The following is a 20239-nucleotide window of genomic DNA, read 5'->3' as shown; positions in this document are numbered from 1 at the left end:
GCCTAAATACACACACATGTAAAACTGAGGAAATCTGAACAAGGATGGGGAACTGTATCAATATCAATATTCTGGCTGTGATACCATCTTATATATTTGTATGATCTTATTGTTAAGGGAAATTAGGTAAAGGGTACACCTGACCTCTCAGTATTATTTCTTACAAGTGCCTGTGAATCTACAATTATTTCAAAATAAAAAGTTTAAAGAAATCCATGTAGGTCATGTACAGTTATATATTAATCATTCACTTCTTTAAGCATTTATTGAGTTGCTCTTTTGTGTGAAGCATTAGCTTATGTGCTGGTGGGATGGGGGTGGGAAGATGGAAGGTGGGCAATATACAAAGAGATACTGAACAGAGACCCCACTTTCACAGATGTCACAATGTGATTATATGGATGTTTTTGTGATTCTTTAACATGTGTCCTCCACTAACAGAGGGAAGAGACAGTGACTGTTTTAATAACTCTATTTCCAGTACCAAACAGTGTCTGGAACATAGTACCTTTTAGATTAATACCTCCAAATGAATGAATGATTGCATCAATCAATCAATAGAAGGGATGACTACCACCAAATGGTTACAATACAGTACAAAAAGTGTTTATGAAAACAGAGGAAGTGGGCCGGGCGCGGTGGCTCAGGCCTGTAATCCCAGCACTTTGGGAGGCTGAGGTGGGCAGATCACAAGGTCAGGAGTTCGAGACCAGCCTGGCCAATGTGGTGAAACCCCATCTCTACTAAAAGTACAAAAATTAGCCGGGCGTGGTGGCCATGCGCCTGTAGTCCCAGCTACTCAGGAGGCTGACGCAGGAGAATCACTTGAACCTGGGAGGCAGAGGTTGCAGTGAGCCGAGATTGTGCCACTGCACTCCAGCGTGGTCGACAGAGTGAGACTTCATCTCAAAAAGAGAGAAAACAGAGCAAGTGAATAGCCCTGTCTGAGGGAACTGGGGAGGCTTCGATGTGATCTTTTAGTTGGGGCTTACAAGATAGGAGATGGGAAGTGGAGGAAAACCACTCCAAGCAAAGAGAATAGAACATTCAAATGCATAATGTGATAAGAAAAGCATTGCGTACCCTGGGCCCAGCAAACAGTTTGGTGTGCTGCTTGAGTTTATAGTTCTTTACTGAGAGAGGCAAAGGATGAAGCTAGAAGTCTGACTGTGGATGCTACAGGAAAGAGATTTGGACTTTCACATGAACAACGTGGTAACACTAGAGTTTTGAAGCCAGTGAATGATAATCAGATTTGTCACTTAGTAAGTTAACTCTAAAGGCAGTGATAGGATTCACAGCAGGGAGAAGAGACAAGCTGAGAAACCAACACAAGAGTTGGAAGTAAATGAAAATTCTCAGTTCTTCATCATATTTTTTTTTTTTTTTTTTTGAGATGGAGTTTCGCTCTCGTTGCCTAGGCTGGAGTGCAATGGCGCGATCTCGGCTCACCGCAACCTCCGCCTCCCGGGTTCAAGCGATTCTCCTGCCTCAGCCTCAATTTTCCAGAAAACTCAATTCCCAAATACACAGCGTTAATGGAAGTTAAGTCTTCAAAACTACTCTCCTGAACGGTTTATAACATTGTTACCTTTAAATCTGTGTAGTGACTCATATCAGAGGGCTGTGAAAGAGAGGTATTTATTGAGCATTTTAGTTGCTTTTTTTTTTTTGAGACGGGGTCTTGCTCGGTCGCCCAGGCTGGAATGCAGCGGTGCGATCTCGGCTCACTGCAACCTCCACCTCCCGGGTTCAAGCGATTCTGCCTCAGCCTCCCGAGTAGCTGGGACTACAGGCGCGCCACCATGCTCAGCTAATTTTTGTATTTTTAGTAGAGACGGGGTTTCACCATGTTGGCCAGGATAGTCCCGCCTCGGCTTCCCAAAGCGCTGGGATTACAGAAGTGAGCCACCGCGCCCGGCTTTAGTTGCTCTTTTCTATAGATTCTTCCAATACTTTATAGATTTTAATTTGAAATTCCTCTTTTCCCAACTTTTAAAAGTTTGAAATAATAAACTACTATTCATATTTCACAAAATCTTGCATGTTGTTGTCAAATTATATCTTAACCACCAAAAAACGATCACTTCCACATACCATTCCTGCTATTGAGGAATTACACTTATTTCTCTTAAAACACAAAATAACTATTTTAGCAAAAAGTTAGATACAGCTTCAGTAACTAAAATATTGATCTCTGGAGAGAATAAACCATATGGCTGAAATATAGAGAGTAACTAAGTACTTTCCATATATTTCTGTGTATATATACATGTATTTGTTTGTGATAAGATGCAGATACAGTTGAATGTTAACTATCATGTAACAATAACTTGCCTGTGGACACCCCACCTTCCCTCCCAAGAGCAAAAAAATTTTTAATCAGGTTGGAAAGGGAAGAAAAGTAAAGGTGTTACATAAAATACATTGTAGGCACAGTAAAGTGACTCGTTCTCCCCCTTGTTTTCTTTTGACATCATGTGACAATTTTAATAGCTCTTTTCTCACAGCAGAGAATAAGGAATATCGATTATGAAAAGAAAAATTTTTTATGAAAAGAAAATGGGGTGGAATTTATTGTAGGTAATGCTTTTATGTCATCTTATAAGGAATAAAGACATCTAAATGGTTTTTATAAACCTCATAGATGGTTATTAAATATTATTTTTTGGACTTTCTAATTATGGAAAATGTTAAATAAAAAAGTAACAGAAGAATATAATAAACTGCCTCATACCCAGCTTTAACAGTTATCAATTCATGGCCCACCTACTTCCCCCAGCACTCCGTTATTTTGAAACAAATCCTAAATAAATCATTTCATCTATAAATATTCAGAATGTATGTCTAAAAGATAAGAACCATAAAAAAATAAACATTGGCAGCACATGGTGGCTCATGCCTGTAATCCCAGTGCTTTGGGAGGCCAAGGAAGGAGGACTGCTTGAGCACAGGTAGTCAAGGCTGCAGTGAGCCACCATCACACCACTGTACGACAACCTGGGCAACAAGTGAGACCCTGTCTCAAAAGAACAAAAAGAAACAAAAAACATTAACTCTACCATTAGTATACCTAATTTTTTTTTTTTTTTTTGAGACAGAGTCTCACTCTGTTGCCCAGGCTGGAGTGCAGTGGCGCCATCTCAGCTGACTGCAACCTCTGCTGCCCTGCCCCAGGTTCAAGTTATTCTTGTGTCGTGCCTCAGCCTCCCGAGTAGCTGGGAGTACAGGCACCTGCCACCACGCCTGGCTAATTTTTGTATTTTTAGTAGAGACAGGGTTTTGCCATGTTGGCTAGACTGGTTTCAAACATCTGACCTCAAGTGATCCGCCTGCCTCGGCTTCCCAAAGTGCTGGGATTACAGGAGTGAGCCACAGCATCAGCCTAAATTTTTTTTAACCTAAAAATTTAACAATAATTTTTTAACGCCGTAAAATACAAGGTCAAATTTTCAAATTTCCTAAATGGTCCCATAAATTTCTTGTATTCCATTTTTTTCTATATGAGTCCAAATTAGGTCCATCTGTCCAAATTTTGTTTTAATGGCAATAATGCAACGTATTTTAAAAATTAAACTTAGAAGTTTTAATAAATTTAAATAATTAAATCTAATATAAAAACCAGATTAAGTTGCCCTAGTAGGGCAACGTTGATTATGTGTACTACAAATGTATGGACACATGATCAAGTTAAGCACTTAGGAGAAAAGGAGGGGAGGGTTGACTTCATTTATGCCTTTTATCAAAACACTTCCTTCATTCACAAGTTTTAATATGATTTTTATCAAGGAATTCCACTAAACCATGCTAACAAAACCCTTCTATGTTGGCTAGGTGTGGTGGCTAATGCCTGTAATAATCCCAGCACTTTGGGAGGCCCAGGCAGGTGGACTGCCTGAGCCCTGGAGTTGGAGAGCAGCCTGGGCAATATAGCGAGATCTAATGTCTGCAAAAAATTAAAAAATTAACCAGGTGTGATGGCACACCTTGTAGCCCAGCTACTTGGGAGGCTGAGGCAGGAGGATTGCTTGAGCCCAGGAGGTCAAGGTTGCAGTGAGCTATGATTGTACCACTGCACTACTGCCTGGACAACAGAGTGAGACTGTCTCAAAAAACAAAAAACAAACCAAAAAAATCAAAACCTTCTGTGATCTCTCATTTTTTTTTTTTTTAACACTTTCACTATTTTACTTTGACCAAATACTTTCTCCTTCATTTGAAATTAACTTGAAATCATAGGATTTCAGAGCTGGGAGCGATTATGTGGCTTCCTCATCTCAGAGTAGGCAGCTTTGGTATTACTACAATATTGGTGTTTCCAGTGAGAAAGCTACCACGAGGAAGCAATCTGTTCACAGCTACAGGCTGTGTTCTAATTTGTTAACAGATACTACTATGTAAGTATGATCAGGAAAAGTTTTATTAGCACAACATGAAATAGCCTTTACTTTGATCCTTTCATAAAGGTTGGTAAAGCTAATATTTCCTTTGACATGTTGAAAATACCGTTATACAAGTAATAAAGTAGTACATTTCATTTAAAATTTGAAACAATAAAGGTTAGAAATGTGTCATCTACAGAAGCATGCAGAAATCAACATAGTTAAAGCCAGACTTTTTACTATGCCATGACAAGGTAATATAAAATTGTGTACTATCAATAAATAAAACATGCAGTATAATATATCTCATGGTACTCTGTTTTGGGACATTTGAAACCCCAGTTAGAAATTAAAAAGTCATCGGGGCTCTATGGCTCATGCCTGAAATGCCAGCAATTTTCCCGGCTGAGGCAAGCAGATTGCTTGAGCTCAGGAGTTCGAGACCAGCCAGGGCAACATGGAGAAACCCTGTCTTTACAAAAAATACAAAAATTAGCCAGGCAAGGTAGCACGTGCCTGTAGTCCCAGGTACTGGGGAGGCTGAGGCAGGAGGATCACTTGCATGTGGGAGGTCAAGGCTATAGTGAGTGGCGATCCTGCCATTGCACTCCAGCCTGGGCCACAGAGTAAGCCTCTGTCTCCCAAAAAAGAGAGAGAAATTAAGAAGTCTTGCAATATCTGCATATCAACTTCAGATAGTGTTTCTTAGGTTTAAAAAAAAAACTATCAGTGGTTCCTGCTACATCTATTGGCAAATTCTAGATAGCATTTCATTGCGGAGTAAATTTATTAATCAAAACGTAAATTTTTAATAGAAATTCATGGCCAGGTGCGGTGACTCATGCCTGTAATCCCAGCACTTTGGGAGGCTGAGACGGGCAGATCACCTGAGGTCAGGAGTTCAAGACCAGCCTGGCCAACGTGGTGAAACCCTGTCTCTACAAAAATACAAAAATTAGCCAGGCATGATGGCGGGTGCCTGTAATCCCAGCTACTCAGGAGGGTGGGGTGGGAGAATTGCTTGAACCCAGGAGGCGGAGGTTGCAGTGAGCTCAGATTGCGCCACTGCACTCCAGCCTAGGCGACAGAGTGAGACCCTGTCTCAAAAAAAAAAAAAAAAAAGAAATTCATGAGTCTCAGGGCACTCTATGTAAGTGGCCCTTTACATTACACCTAGGAATCAGAATGCCCAGTAAAACAATTTAAGATACTAGTTGATCATTTGATATGTGCAGGGAACTGTATGGGGTGCATCTGCAAACTGCAGAATAAAGTATCAGAATGACACCAAATTAAATCATTAATACATTTAGTTTAAAGGAAGTACTTAAAGTCAGTAATTTAAATGTGAGAAATTTTGAGATTTTATAAGACTCTATGAGTCTTATAAAAAATGCACTAGAGGCTGGGCACGGTGGCTCACACCTGTAATCCCAGCACTTTGGGAGGCCAAGGCAGGTGGATCACGAGATCAGGGGATCGAGACCATCCTGGCTAACACGGTGAAACCCTGTCTCTACTAAAAATACAAAAAATTAGCCGGGCGTGGTGGCAAGCGCCTGTAGTCCCAGCTACTCAGGAGGCTGAGGCAGGAGAATGGCGTGAACCTGGGAGGTGAAGCTTGCAGTGAGCTGAGATGGTGCCACTGTACTCCAGCCTGGGCGACAGAGCGAGACTGTCTCAAAAAAAAAAGAAAATCCACTAGAATTTATTGGTTCCAAGCTCTACAAGATTAAGAAAAGAAACAAAACACTGTGTGAATTTTACAAATTTAGAACATTGACAATGGTCTGACTTCAATCCTGTTTCTTTTATTGTTTAGATTGACTTCATTCATTTTCTCCCAGAGCCCGTAATGTACTGAGTCCTTTATCTTGTATGCAGTCTGAATTTTTTTCCTGATTTACCAAAATACAAAGATTCAAGCTCTTGATTATTTTAAAACAAGACAAAAGCATGTGTCATAGTAAATATATTCCACCTGATTCAGGTAAGGCAATTACAGAGTTGATTTGTTCAGTTACTACATAAAAGTGTAGGTGTAAATCTCTGTTAATATACAAAACAGAAGGCCACATTGTAACACATCCATTCATCTTGCCTGGCTCACAGGGGAGAAGCAGTGTTCACATCAACAATACCTATTCACATTTTGAGAATGATGGAAATCCCACCTAAGAAATGTGGTATCAACAATACCACTTTACAGCACGTTCAATAACGCAAAAAATACATGGCAATTGGAACCTTTTGATTTCACAGTCCTGTTTTTTCAATCACTTGCATTTACCTCTCTCTCCACTGTCTCAATTCATATTTGAAAAGAACGGGAAAAACTTTGCAAAAGTAAAAAAAATAATAATAAGGCTTCCTCTTAACTGCAAAATAAATCATGACCAATTAATAATATCACTGTTAAAAATACTATTAACAGTGTTATGGCTTTAAAAATAATAGTACTTTATTTTCTGATAATTAATAATATTTATTTTTATTTTTCTCATGCTTTTTCAAAGTCTGGTGCCCCCTGTTGTATTTACACTTTATTTCTTTAGTCCTTTATTGAATCACCCAGCATGTCTTTGGTTAACTTCCTCTTGTTAATACACAGGCCCTTCTTCACCTTGTCAATGCTAATTAGAAGCTTAATCTGTTTTTCCAAGGTGTTAGCCAGTTAAAGGATCACTAGCAAATTTCATGAGGTTAGTCTACTGAATCACTTACTTATTAAGCAAAGTGTTAAAAAACCAACCTCACTGGACCATATCCATTTTCTGGAAGCAGCTCCCACTAAAATTGTATTTATATTTAGTGTAGTGACATAAATTTGAAGTAAGACTTTTACTAAGATGGGAATGAAATGTCTACTTTTTAAGGCCAATCAGGATAGAAACTTAAAAAATAATACAAAGTAGAATAGATTAAATTAAGGAGGGTGAAATATAGTCTTTAGAATGGATAAGCAATATTCATTAATTAAATGCCTGTAATAACTGGTTACTTTGGACAAATTCAACATTTCTCCTATCTTAAGGATGATCTTAAAAGGGTTCATAACCAAGAAGTTTGAATGCAAAATGAACAAAATAAAAAAATCCTGAATAGGCAGGAATAGAAGAGGAAGGAAGGCTGGTGATAGTCTAAGAGAAGACTTGTAGCAGGAGCTCCTGTAGAGCAGATGAAGACCAAGGAAAAAGCCATGTGTTTGGGGAGACAAGTGCATGCCTTCAATCCCTGGCTGCTCAAAAGAAATGTCAGACACTGGCTTATGATTCTGGTGGGTGGAGAAAAAAAAAGACATGTTCTCAAGCTATGAGTGCCTCTGTCAGGACATACAATATAATAATGCTGCTCACCCATCCTGCTTGAAAAAAAAAAATGAACTCATGCTCCTGGAAACCAAGTTCTTATGGTCTACCTGCTGTAGAATCTCCTTATAACTGGAAAGAAACCAAGAGTTGTATTGGAGACAGATATTGATTAAGGAGCAACTTAGAACACCTTGTAAGAATAAAGACTAAGAAAAAAAATCCACTTTGAAAAATCCATGCAACAATGCATGCAGGCTTGAAAATGAAATGGAAGAAGTATATTTAGAGACAGATGAGTATTGATATGGTAATGACATACTGTTAAAGTAAAAGAAATAAAGCAGCATAGAAAACAATATGTGTACTATAACTGTCCTAATTACTATTTCTAAAAATACTTTACCTAAAAAAAGTCTGAAAGGCTGTCAAAAAATATCTAGGTATAGAATATAAATTTTATTTTGTTCTAACTACTCACACGTATTTTTTATTTATTAAAGCAAAAAGCATGTATTACTTGCATAGCTATTAAAAATATACGAAAAGAACTATCTTGGGTCAGGGACTTCTCACCACTTTGTTGGGAAGAGGAGAAAGGGTTAAGGGTATGAAGGAGGTCTTAGCTTCCATATCTACTCATTTACTAACAAGTCTTTTAGTTGGAAAATCCCAACATCAGGACTGATAAAGAACTGATTTGGCAACATCTTAAAACAGGGAAATTATAATTTCAAAGTGACATATATTTGTCATTACTTTCAATGAGATGAATAATTGTACAGTGTGCCTGCTAAGCTATAGAACATATTACTAATAAATTTCTATTCTATAGAAAATACAAAATATTGTTTTTGGGCATCTTTTAGAAAGAATAAAACATTTATACAAAAATTTCAAACTGAGGGTTATAAACTAATTTTTAAACAAAATACTGTACTTGAGTTCCCACTATTATTAACACTCAAAATACACAGCTTGAATAATTAGCAGAAATGTGGACTCAACAGGCTTAACTGGTAGTCTATATAATTACATCACATAGCTATGTTTTGGAAGGCAAATGCATTTAAAAGCATAGGCAAAGATATGTTCAATGCATAGCTAAAAGAATGAAACAAGCCGGGCGCGGTGGCTCACGCTTGTAATCCCAGCACTTTGGGAGGCTGAGGCGGGCGGATCACGAGGTCAGGAGATCGAGACCACGGTGAAACCCCGTCTCTACTAAAAATACAAAAAAATTAGCCGGGCGTGGTGGCGGGCGCCTGTAGTCCCAGCTACTCGGAGAGGCTGAGGCAGGAGAATGGCGGGAACCCGGGAGGCGGAGCTTGCAGTGAGCCGAGATTGCGCCACTGCACTCCAGCCTGGGTGACAGAGCGAGACTCCGTCTCAAAAAAAAAAAAAAAAAAAAAAAAAAAAAAAAAGAATGAAACATTTATACAGAACAGAAAGTTTAATCTTTCTACATATGCCTGAGATAACTCAAGGTATTTTCTAAATCTAACTTGTCTATCTGTAGTTACTATTCTATCTGTAGGTACTACTAAGCAATAATAGTATAAATTTTACAGTGAAGTCATTATGTAAGCTTTCTCAATTTAAAAATTTCTCTGTATATGCATTTGTCTTCCTCCTTCAGTTTTCCTTTATCAGGCTAAGCACTTCTCTCCAACAACAGGCCTTTTTTCTTTTTTTAGACCAGGTCTCGCTCTGTCACCCAGGCTAGAGTGCAGTGGCATGATCATGATCCTGGCTCACTGAAGCCTTGACTGCCCGTGCTCAAGTGATCCTCCACCTCAGCCTCCTGAGTAGCTGGGACCACAGGCACGTGTCACCACACCCAGCTAATTTTTTTTTTTTAATTATCATTTGTAGAGATGAGGTCTCACTTTATTGCCCAGGCTAGGCTTGAACTCCTGGGCTCTGGCAATCCTCCTGCTTAGGCCTCCCCAAGTGCTGGGATTACAGGTGTGAGCCACAAGGCCCAGCCCAAATGACACCTTAATTCTTTATCCTACTACCTTCTCACTTCATTAATGCACCCCTCTCATTTGTCTTCAATCTGCAGTTGCTTCCTCTCTCTCAGCTCCTCCTTTTGGCCTACAGCATGCTCAAGGTATCCTTTATTGAGGGGAGGAGGGGGAGCTTGTCCTGACAGGAAGATACTCTGGCAACTCACTGGCTCCAGAGTGGAGTCCTCTCAGGTCATGTCCTTCCATACCCTCTATGCCGCATCTCCTTGCAAGGTTGTTTCTTGGTTTGTGTGGCACTGTCCTCTAGGAGTTTCTTTCCAATCCACCTCTCCTGGCTTATCCTACTTCTCCCAACCTCTTAACACAAAATTCTGTGCTGAGCTTCCTCTCTCTACCCTGCACTTTCTCTCATTTATCTGATTCACTCCTATTCTTTCAGCTCTCTACGCCAAGCCGTTAATGCCCTCAATAAATCTCTCACAAGCTGCTTTTCTCCTTTTCCATTGAGGCTGTCCTAGTTCCAGAACCTCACTACTAGTCCAAGTTCTCATTCTCAATTTCTTTCTTCCTTTAAGTCATTCTACAAACTATTGATAGAGTAATCTTTCAAAGGCTCTGATTGCATCAGTCTTTTCTATTCAAATATCTTAAATGGTTCCTCACTATCTACTATTCAAAGTTCAAACCTCTTGTTATGTGGCTCTAAGGCTTTTTTGATTTGCTACTATCCCTGAATATCCTACGTTTTGTTCACTATGTCTGTAGGCCAAAAAATACATTGATTATGTCCACCACACCTGCTGAAAAGGTATCCACAATTCAAGACTCAGTTCAAACTCCATCTCCCTAGTATTACCCCATCTCCCTAGTACGGAAGTAATCTCTTCCTTCTTCATGTATGGAAAGTACCTGACAGCTTCTTGTTGACCTTGATGTCATTCTATCTTGCTTTTAAAGGACATGGACTTTTCTTAATTCCATTAACTGAATATGACTTACATCAGGATTCTTATTTGCTTTCCATAGTGCCTTCAATGGAGGAGGCAGTGTTAAACACAGACTATTCATCTGGAATTAAAGACTACTTGTCCAGCATCTGAGCTGAAGTCTGCTTCTGCTTTCTTTCTTTCTTTTTTTTTTTTTTTTTTTTTTTTGAGACGGAGTCTTGCTCTGTCACCCAGGCTGGAGTGCAGTGGCACAATCTCGGCTCACTGCAAGCTCCGCCTCCTGGGTTCACACCATTCTCCTGCCTCAGCCTCTCGAGTAGCTGGGACTACAGGCGCCCGCCACCACGCCCGGCTAATTTTTTGTATTTTTAGTAGAGACGGGGTTTCACTGTGTTAGCCAGGATGGTCTCGATCTCCTGACCTCGTGATCCACCCGTCTCGGCCTCCCAAAGTGCTGGGATTACAGGTGTAAGCCACTGCGCCTGGCCTCTGCCTTATTTCTGAAGAAAAGATATGGGATAAAATTAGCTAAATACACAATATTATGTGTGTTTTTGTGAGGGGTGGGGGAGGGATAAGTGCTGAATAAATGACTCAAATAATTTCTTTTTTTTTTTTTTTTTTTTTTTTTGAGAACGGGTCTCACTCTTGTTGCCCAGGCTGGAGGGCAGTAGTGCGTTCTTGGCCCACTGCAACCTCCGCCTCCCAGATTCAAGCAATTCTCCTGCCTCAGGCTCTTGAGTAGCTGGGATTACAGGTGCTCGCCACCACACCCAGCTAATTTTTGTATTTTTAGTAGAGTTGGGGTTTCACCATGTTACCCAGGCTGGTCTCAAACTCCTGACCTCAGGTGACCGCCCGCCCTGGCCTCCCAAAGTGCTGGGATTACAGGCATGAGCCACCGTGCTAGCTGATTCAAATCATTTCAAAGCATTTTCATTTTAATTATTTTACAAAAAGTAATTATAAGCAATTGCACTCTAAGTATATACCCAAGAGAATGGAAAAATATGTTCATTTAAAAACTTGTATATTTACAGTCACAGAAGCATTATTAATAGCCAAAAAGTAGAAGTAACCAAAATATCCATCAACTCTTGAATAATCAGAATGTGGCACATAGATATAATGAAATATTATTTGGCCATAAAAAGGAATCGTCACTGATGTACGCTACAATGTGGATGAATCTTGAAACATTATGCCAAGTGAAGATGTCAGACACAAAAAGACACATATTGTCTTGTTCCATTTATACAAAATGTCCAGAGTAGGCAAATCCATAGAGACAGAAAGTAAATTAGTGCTTACCAGGGGTTGGGGATAATTGAGAGTGGCTGCTAACAGGTACAAAACTCTTTTTGGTGTAATGAAAATGTTCTAGAGTTAGTGATGAGGGTTGTAACAACATCACAAATATACTAAAAACCTGAATTTTATACTTTAAAAAGGTAAGTTTTATATCATAAAATTTTATCTAAATTTAAAAAAACAAAAAAGTTATTAGTTTCATCTCCCAAGTGACAGCTTCAATTTGTGGTATAAAGGAAAAGAGCTCTGACCTTTCAATCAGCAAATCTAGGTTTAAGCCAAATCACTTAACTCTCTTACTTAACTGTGGCATCTTTAGGATGCGGTTAAACTTCTCTAAGCCTTCATAACCTCATCTACAAAGTGAGGATATAATGCCTTACAAAGTCACTGTGAGACTCGCAATGTAACATAAAATTATTATTTCAAATGAATAAAATCTTAGTTATTTTGTATGCCTAAAATGATTTTTTAAAAATCCTAAACTGTGTTGAATAGTCCATAACTTCACTGAATAGTCCACAACTTTTTACTGTTGCCATGTTATCTAACCAGCTTTTGTATTGTCATATATGAATGACATCTTGGGGCTACGTAGCACTTATCCTGTAGGCACTAATAGAACAGTATGGTTATTTAATTCTAATCTTCACAATGAGGGGTACATGGCACAACAGTTATAAACATAGGCATAGAATTGATTTTAAGTCCAGGTTCTGCCACAGATCTTGAACAAACCACCTAACCTCTCTGAACATCAATATACACCCCTATAAAGTCTATTTAAGAATGTGTGTGAATCTACACAAATATCCATTATAGAGGTTCGTTGAGATACTCATTATATAAAAAGCATATATTGTAATACCTAGCACCTAACAAGCACTCATTCAACAATTGTTATTGTTGTTGTCCATCCTGTGGAGTAACAAGTTTAAATGACTGGTCTTCAGCTACAAGACAAATTTGAGGCCAGGCATGGTGACTCACGCCTGTAATCCCAGCACTGTGGGAGGCTGAAGTGGGTGGATCACCTGAGGTCAGGAGTTCGAGACCAGCTTGGCCAACATGGTGAAACTCTGTCTCTACTAAAAATACAAAAAATTAGCTGGGTATGGTGGTGTGGTGGGCACCTGTAATCCCAGCTACTCGGGAGGCTGAGGCAGGAGAATCTCTTGAACCTGGGAGGTGGAGGTTGCAGTGAGCCGAGGTCATGCCATTGTATTCCAGCCTGGGCAACAAAACCAAAACTCCGTCTCAAAAAAAAAAAGAAAAAGAAAAAAAGCCAGGCGCGGTGGTTCACGCCTGTAATCCCAGCACTCTGGGAGGCTGAGGCAGGTGGATCACTTGAGATCAGGAGTTTGAGACCACCCTGGCCAACATGGTGAAACCTCGTCTCTACTAAAAATACAAAAATTGGCCAGGCGTGGTGGCACATGCCTGTAATCCCAGCTACTTGGGAGGCTGAGGCACGACAATCACTTGAAGCCGGGAAGTGGAGGCTGCAGTGAACTGAGACTGCACCACTGCACTCCAGCCTAGGTGACAGAGTGAAACTCTGTCTCAAGAAAAGAAATAAAAAAAAAAAGAAAAGAAATCTGAGGCATAACTAGGAATAGAGGAGTAGTTTGTATACTTGTTTAGGTAACTAGAACAGGGGATGAATCAGTGCCCTTCCTATGTGTTTTTCTAGCATCATATGGGTCTCTGCAGCATTGCTGTACCTAAATAGTTTAATTGTTTCCTTATTAGTTAAGGAAGAAACACAGTCCTATTCAGCAGTAGTCCAAGGCTTGACCTGAGTAGATGCTCAGTAAATGTTTATTGAGTAAATAAATGGACAAAGAGTATGGTGTTACTGGCTGCATCTATAGCCAAGCATCAAAACAAACTCAAAGCATTAACCAGACATTTTCAAATATCCATACTCTTACATATATAAAACATTTTGCATTTTAAAAGTTGTCATTTAGGTGTCCTATAAGCTCCTTGGCATCAATACAAAGGAAAGTATATATTATTTAAAAAGATAGGAGACTGATTATAACACCCAATTGAAGTAATAAGTATTCCTATCTTTAAGCATCTGAATATATACTTTGTCTTGCCTAACAGAATTCCCTAATAGTTTTTGCAGGGCACACCTTCACGGAGCCTAACCTTATAACACAGTAGGCACTTAATTGTACTTAGGTTACTTAAATAATTGGGTAAAAATGCTTCTTAGTTGTGTAAAATTAAATTATTATATTTAATCTATAGTTCTATAGGATGGAAAGCTGTTATTATCAAAACTGTATCTCTCCAATGGCAGCTGGCTATATCACTTTAATACCAGCACTTTGGGAGGCCAAGGCAGGTGGATCACGAGGTCAGGTGATCGACACCAGCCTGACCAACATGGTGAAACCCCGTCCCTACTAAAAATACAAAAATTAGCCGGGCATGGTGGCATGCGCCTGTAATCCCAGCTACTCAGGAGGCTGAGGCAGGGAGAATCGCTTGAACCTGGGAGGCAGAGGTTGCAGTGAGCCAAGATTGCGCCACTGCACTCTAGCCTGGGCAACACAGCGAGACTCTGTCTCAAAAAAAACCACAAAAAACCATATATATAAATATATGTGTGTATGTGTATCTGTACACATACACACATATATAGTTTCTCATAAAGAAAAGCAAACATATCAATCTGTAACAAATCTGTAACAATCTGTAACAAAACTGTCTTCATTTGTCTCACATTTTTCTGTAAATGAGGTGACAGACTGGACCCAAATAGGAAAAATATTCAGGTCCCTTCAACATTACTATATTACTAGGGTTACTGGTTTTATTTTATTTGTTTTTTGAGAGAGAGTCTCACTCTGTTGCCCAGGCTGAAGTGCTGTGGCACGATCTTGGCTCACTGCAACTTCCACCACTGGGGTTCAAGCAATTCTCCTGCCTCAGCCTCCCAAGTAGCTGGGATTACAGGTGTGCACCACCATGCACGGCTAGTTTTGTATTTTTAGTAGAGACAAGGTTTCACTATGTTGGTCGGGCTGGTCTCGAACTCCTGACCTCAGGTGATCCATTTACCTCGACCTCCCAAAGTGTTGGGATTACAGGAGCGAGCCACTGTGCCCGGCCTGAGTTGACTTTAGATAAGCATGATGAAATACATTTACTATTTTTTCTTTCTCTTCAAAATCAGTTTCCTCCACATTATGCTAGAACTGTGAAAGATTTAGCTAAAAGATACAGTGTTTGTATTCAAAATGTTTACATTAGTGAAGATACAAGAGTGTGTGATAGAAGACACTACATACATTTTTGTTCATTGGTTTGCTAAATTAAAAATCACCTGAGAATTTGCAGGAAAATAGTAGGAGTAGGAAAAGCATCCAACACCAAGTACACTTTACACAGGATCTTGAAGGAATGGTAAAATCTGAGTAAGCAGCGAGAAGCTCCAAGCAAGGGCTTTTTGGGTGAAGTAAAAGGCAGAGACCTGAATGAGTTTGGTGTGTTTGAGAGACTGACTTCAATAGAACAGAAATAATAGGCCCACGATCATAGGAAATGAAGCTGGATAAATAGTGTACAGGCAAATCAGAAAGGGTGTTGAAAGTCAAGCAGAAGAAGTTAGATTTAACATAGTGGAAAACAGGGGACCGCTGAAGCTCTCTGAAAAGGGAGTGACATGCTAGAAGTAGCATTTAAAGAAGATTCATCATGATGATTTGGAAAAAAGAGACTGAAATGAAGGCAGGCCACTGTGGTAGTCCAGGAACGAGGCAATAAGGGTCTGAATAGGAAAGGTGCACGAGGTACAGTGCATTTTACCAGTGATGTAATGAGCCTTGAAACTATTATGTTAGGAATTCTCAGAAACAAGGAAAAACATGGAATAAGCCAGGAGCTGGCTAGGAAACAAAGGGGTTACATTACAGATTAACACTCTGAAATTTTAAACACTAGAAGTATATTCACAATGGCTAAACATTTTTTTTTTCAAGTATCCTATAAGGAGTTTCCTTGTTTGGTTTAGTGAATTGACTGTGGTGTCCGCTAAATTTCACATCTGTTTTGCTAACACATCCCTATGAAAATCTGCTTATGTAAGAATTAATTTTAATATTTTCAATATATCAACAAAGTTAACTGACCCAATACAAGATATGAACCCGAGAGTCTCAGATGGTGAGAAAAGAAAACATTCTTTATGCAGTAGTTGCCCTTATGTGTGGGGAGTATGTTCTAGAAAATCCAGTGGATTTATTAAACCATAGATAGTACGGAACTCTATATATACTATTTCCTTTCCTATACATACGTAACTACAATGAAGCTTAATTTATAAATTAGCCACAATACTCTTGCACTTTGGAGCCATTATTAAGTAAAATCAGGGTTACTTGAACACAAGCACTGAAGTACCACAGCAGTCAATGTGATAACCAAGACAACCAGCTACTAAGTGACGAATAGGCAGTTAGCATCTACAGTGTAAATAGGCTGGACAAAGGGATAATTCATTTCCCTGGCTAGAAGGAGTAGGTCAGCAGGAGATTTCATCGCACTACTCAAAAGGGTAAGCAATTTAAAACTCATGAATAGAGCCAGGCACAGTGGCTCATGCCTGTAATCCCAGCACTTTGGGAGGCCAAGGCCAGAGGATCACTTGAGGCCAGACCGGATTTGGCTATGTTCCCACCCAAATCTCATCTTGAATTGTAGCTCCCACAATTCCCAAGTGTTGTGGGAGGAACTCAGTGGGAGGTGAGTGAATCATGGGGGCGGGTCTTTCCCATGCTGTTCTTGTGATAGTGAATAAGTCTCATGAGATCTGATGGTTTTATCAGGGGGAGTTTCTCTGCACAAGCTCTCTTTTTTTGCCTGCTGCCATCCATGTAAGACGTGACTTGCTCCTCCCTGCCTTCCGCCATGATTGTGAGGCCTCCCAAGCCATGTGGAACTGTGAGTCCATTAAACCTCTTTCCTGTATAAATTACCCAGCCTCAGATATGTCTTTATTAGCAGCGTGAAAACAAACTAATACATCCTGTCGCTACAATTTTTTTTTTTTAATTAGCTATCTGGGAGGCCAAGGCAGGAGGGTCCCTTGAGTCTAGGAGTTTGAGGCTGAGGCTGTGGTGAGCTATGATCGCACCACTGCACTCCAGCCTAGGTGGCAAAGTGAGACTCTGTCCCAAAATAAATAAATAAAATAAGGCTCATGAATGCTTTATTTCTGCAATTTTCCACTTTAGTATTTTTAGACCACAGTTCACCATGAGTAATTAAAACCACAGAAAGCAAGACTGAGGATAAGAGGAGACTATTGTATTCAAATATACATGTAAATATCTATGTTCTATTGTCACCAAAACAATTTTTTTTAGCTGATCTAAAATCTTAAGACATAGTCCTAACTTTATCTGAGTGGTGCACTCAGAAGAAAACAAACACACTCTACTGAGAAAATAACATTTTAGGAAATCAACACTTCACCATGTTGTTTCCTGAGCTGTTTCATCAAATTGGGAGGAAATGATCTCAATTGAAACAAAATGAAAAATGTTACTAAAGTGAAATTTGTCAGATTATATAATCATTTTGATGAATAATTATTAAATCTACAGTCAATCCCTGTCTCCTTCTTCCCATCCCCTTGGAATGGGTAGTACACAATGTGGTAAGAGGAAGGGCATAAATAAGATCGGTGGGTTTCATCCCTGTGTTCCCTGGTACTTTCTAAATACTTCTATTATTATAACGCTGATTTTATTATCTATATATAATGCCATGTGTTGTTATATCTCTTTCCATGATCATTTTCTGGTGAAGCTATGAATGAGAACTGAAATATCCAAAAATGGCAAAAATAAGCATAACTATTCTTGCACACTGAGCTCTTCCTTTACAGTGTGGCCAAAATTATGCCTTTCATACATTATTTCATTTAATCCTCACAACAATCCTGTGAGGTAGGTATTATAATTATATCAATTTTATAGAAGAAGAAACAGGTTTTGGGGAGGTTAAGGGATTTGTGCAAAGTCACAAAGCTAGTAGGTGGCAGACATGTTTATCTGCCACATTCTTATTAAACATTAAACTATCCTGCCAATCCCAAACCTATGTGACAGAAACTGAAAGTAAGAAATACCAGAAACCTGGATATGCTGCTGATCGTGTAAAAGAATTAGGGAAGGGCATCAATTCTAAGAATTGTGTGATACAAATGATAGATTCCTTGACTCACTTCCAACCTTTCCTTGAACTGAAAACATGGCATTCCATTCCTGAAGGAGAATGGGACACTACTATGCACTAGGAATGTAACTGTCCCCTCCCCTCTTTTAGTAGGGTAACTTGCATTACTATTTGATGGTATTGACAGGATCTCAATATCTTCTCAATTTGGTCACTTTTTTTTTTGTTTTTTTCTTTTTTTTTGTTTGTTTTTTTTGAGATGGAGTCCCGCTCTGTCGCCAAGGTTGGAGTGCAGTGGTGCAATCTTGGCTAAATGCAACCTTTGCCTCCCAGGTTCAAGTGATTCTCATGCCTCAGCCTTCCGAATAACTGGGATTACAGATTTATACCACCACGCCCAGCTAATTTTTGTATTTTCAGTAGAGACGGGGCTTCATCATGTTGGCCAGGGTGGTTTCAAATTCCTGGCCTCAAGTTATACTCCAACCTCAGCCTCCCAAAGTGCTGGGATTACAGGCATCAGCAACGATGCCCGGCCTCAATTTGGTCACATTAAAAAAAATGATATGGCCATGTGCAGTGGCTCACACCTGTAATCCCAGAGCTTTGGGAGGCAGAGGCAGGAAGATCTCAGGATTTTGAGACCAGCCTAGGCAACGCAGCAAGACTCCCTCTTTACAAAAAAAAAGAAACTTTAAAAAATTAGCCAGGCATGGTGGCACATGCCTGTAGTCTCGGCTACTGGGGAGGCTGAGGCAGGAGGATCACCTGAGCTCAGGAGTTCCAGGCTGCAGTGAGCTATGACTGTGCCACTGCACTCCAACCTGGGTGACAGCGTGAGACTCTGTCTCTAAATCAATAAATAAGCAAGCTACTACTTAGATCAGCCAGTTTAAGACTAACTAGGTTGGTTGGTGACATAATGATTTCTTAATAGAATATCCAGTGACCCGAGCAACTTGCATAACTCCTACCAGTGAAACTAACCTTTAAAAAATGTTCTTAGTACATGAAATGTATTCATAAGATACTTCTAAAAATAACTCCCCACTGTAATTCCCTCCTTATGCATTTGGGCAGAGATGTCATATTTCCTTCACAAAGCTTCCTTTTATGTTGCAACAGTAAGAATCTCAATTTCAAGCTAAACCAGAACAATCTAGAACTATAAACTTTTTCATAAGACATGATTATTTGTATTAGTATGCTATATTTTATATAAATTGTCCACATGTGATGGGACATCCTTACATTTTAACTCAGAACTATTTTTAACTAGAAAATAAAGCAGTTTTAGTTTTAAATTCTGTCATCCTTCCCTCGTCTTTCTTCTGCTAACACGTGGCTTTCCACAAAAGGGTCAGTGTGATCTTTGCAGATCAGAGATAAGGAATATGGCCACAATAAACTATAGAAGGTTAAGCACATTTTAAGTAATTCAGGAGTTTAAAACTTGTCATCTATGTATAAAACAAGCAAACAGTTATAAGTGGTTAAACAAACACGTACAAATTAATAGGACGCAGTTTGTAACTTCTACTTTTCCCTTCAACGAGTGTCATTTTGGCAGGCGGCCATATAATCTGCAATAATCTGTCATCATGAAGCACCACCCACTTCCTCTGCTTCACCCCCATCCAAGCTATGACTGGGATATTTCTGGACTGTTAATATAACATTCAGACAATCATAAAAGGCCTCTCTATGCAAGCTGAAATTTACATAATTTGTACTTTTAAGTTTCAAACATGCATAAATCTTAGAGAAAAAGCACATGCTATATAACATCACATTTTAAAGATTATTTGACACTTAAAATTTCCTTTTTCATACATTAGAAAGAATAGCGCCCCCCATTAGTAATATCCACTGCAATGCTTCTTAAATGAAAACATCCTATGCATAATTATAAGACTTAATTTACACATTTAACCTGCACAGTATTATGAGTCTGGATATCACAGTCACATGTTAGCATATACATTTCATTTAAACCTCATTCGAAGAGACTGGTGAAGTTGGTAAAGAAATTAAGGTAGCTTTCCTGATTTATAACATATCTTGCATTAACTTTTTAACATACAAATGATGACATGTCAAAAAAAGTATGTTTTCCTACT

At 39.2% G+C, this 20239-nt stretch overlaps 1 protein-coding gene across 6 annotated transcripts in view; it reads right to left on the bottom strand.

The window, feature by feature from the left end:
* TAOK3 (TAO kinase 3) overlaps positions 1–20239 on the bottom strand; it is a 225608-nt gene that overhangs the window by 191326 nt on the left and 14043 nt on the right. The gene's annotated exons all lie outside the window — the stretch shown is intronic.

The sequence above is a fragment of the Hylobates moloch genome, unplaced genomic scaffold (assembly GCF_009828535.3).
Source record: "Hylobates moloch isolate HMO894 unplaced genomic scaffold, HMol_V3 SCAFFOLD_12, whole genome shotgun sequence".
NCBI lineage: Eukaryota > Metazoa > Chordata > Mammalia > Primates > Hylobatidae > Hylobates > Hylobates moloch.
Note: the sequence above shows the minus strand (reverse complement) of the source record. Positions and strands in the feature narration are given on the sequence as shown.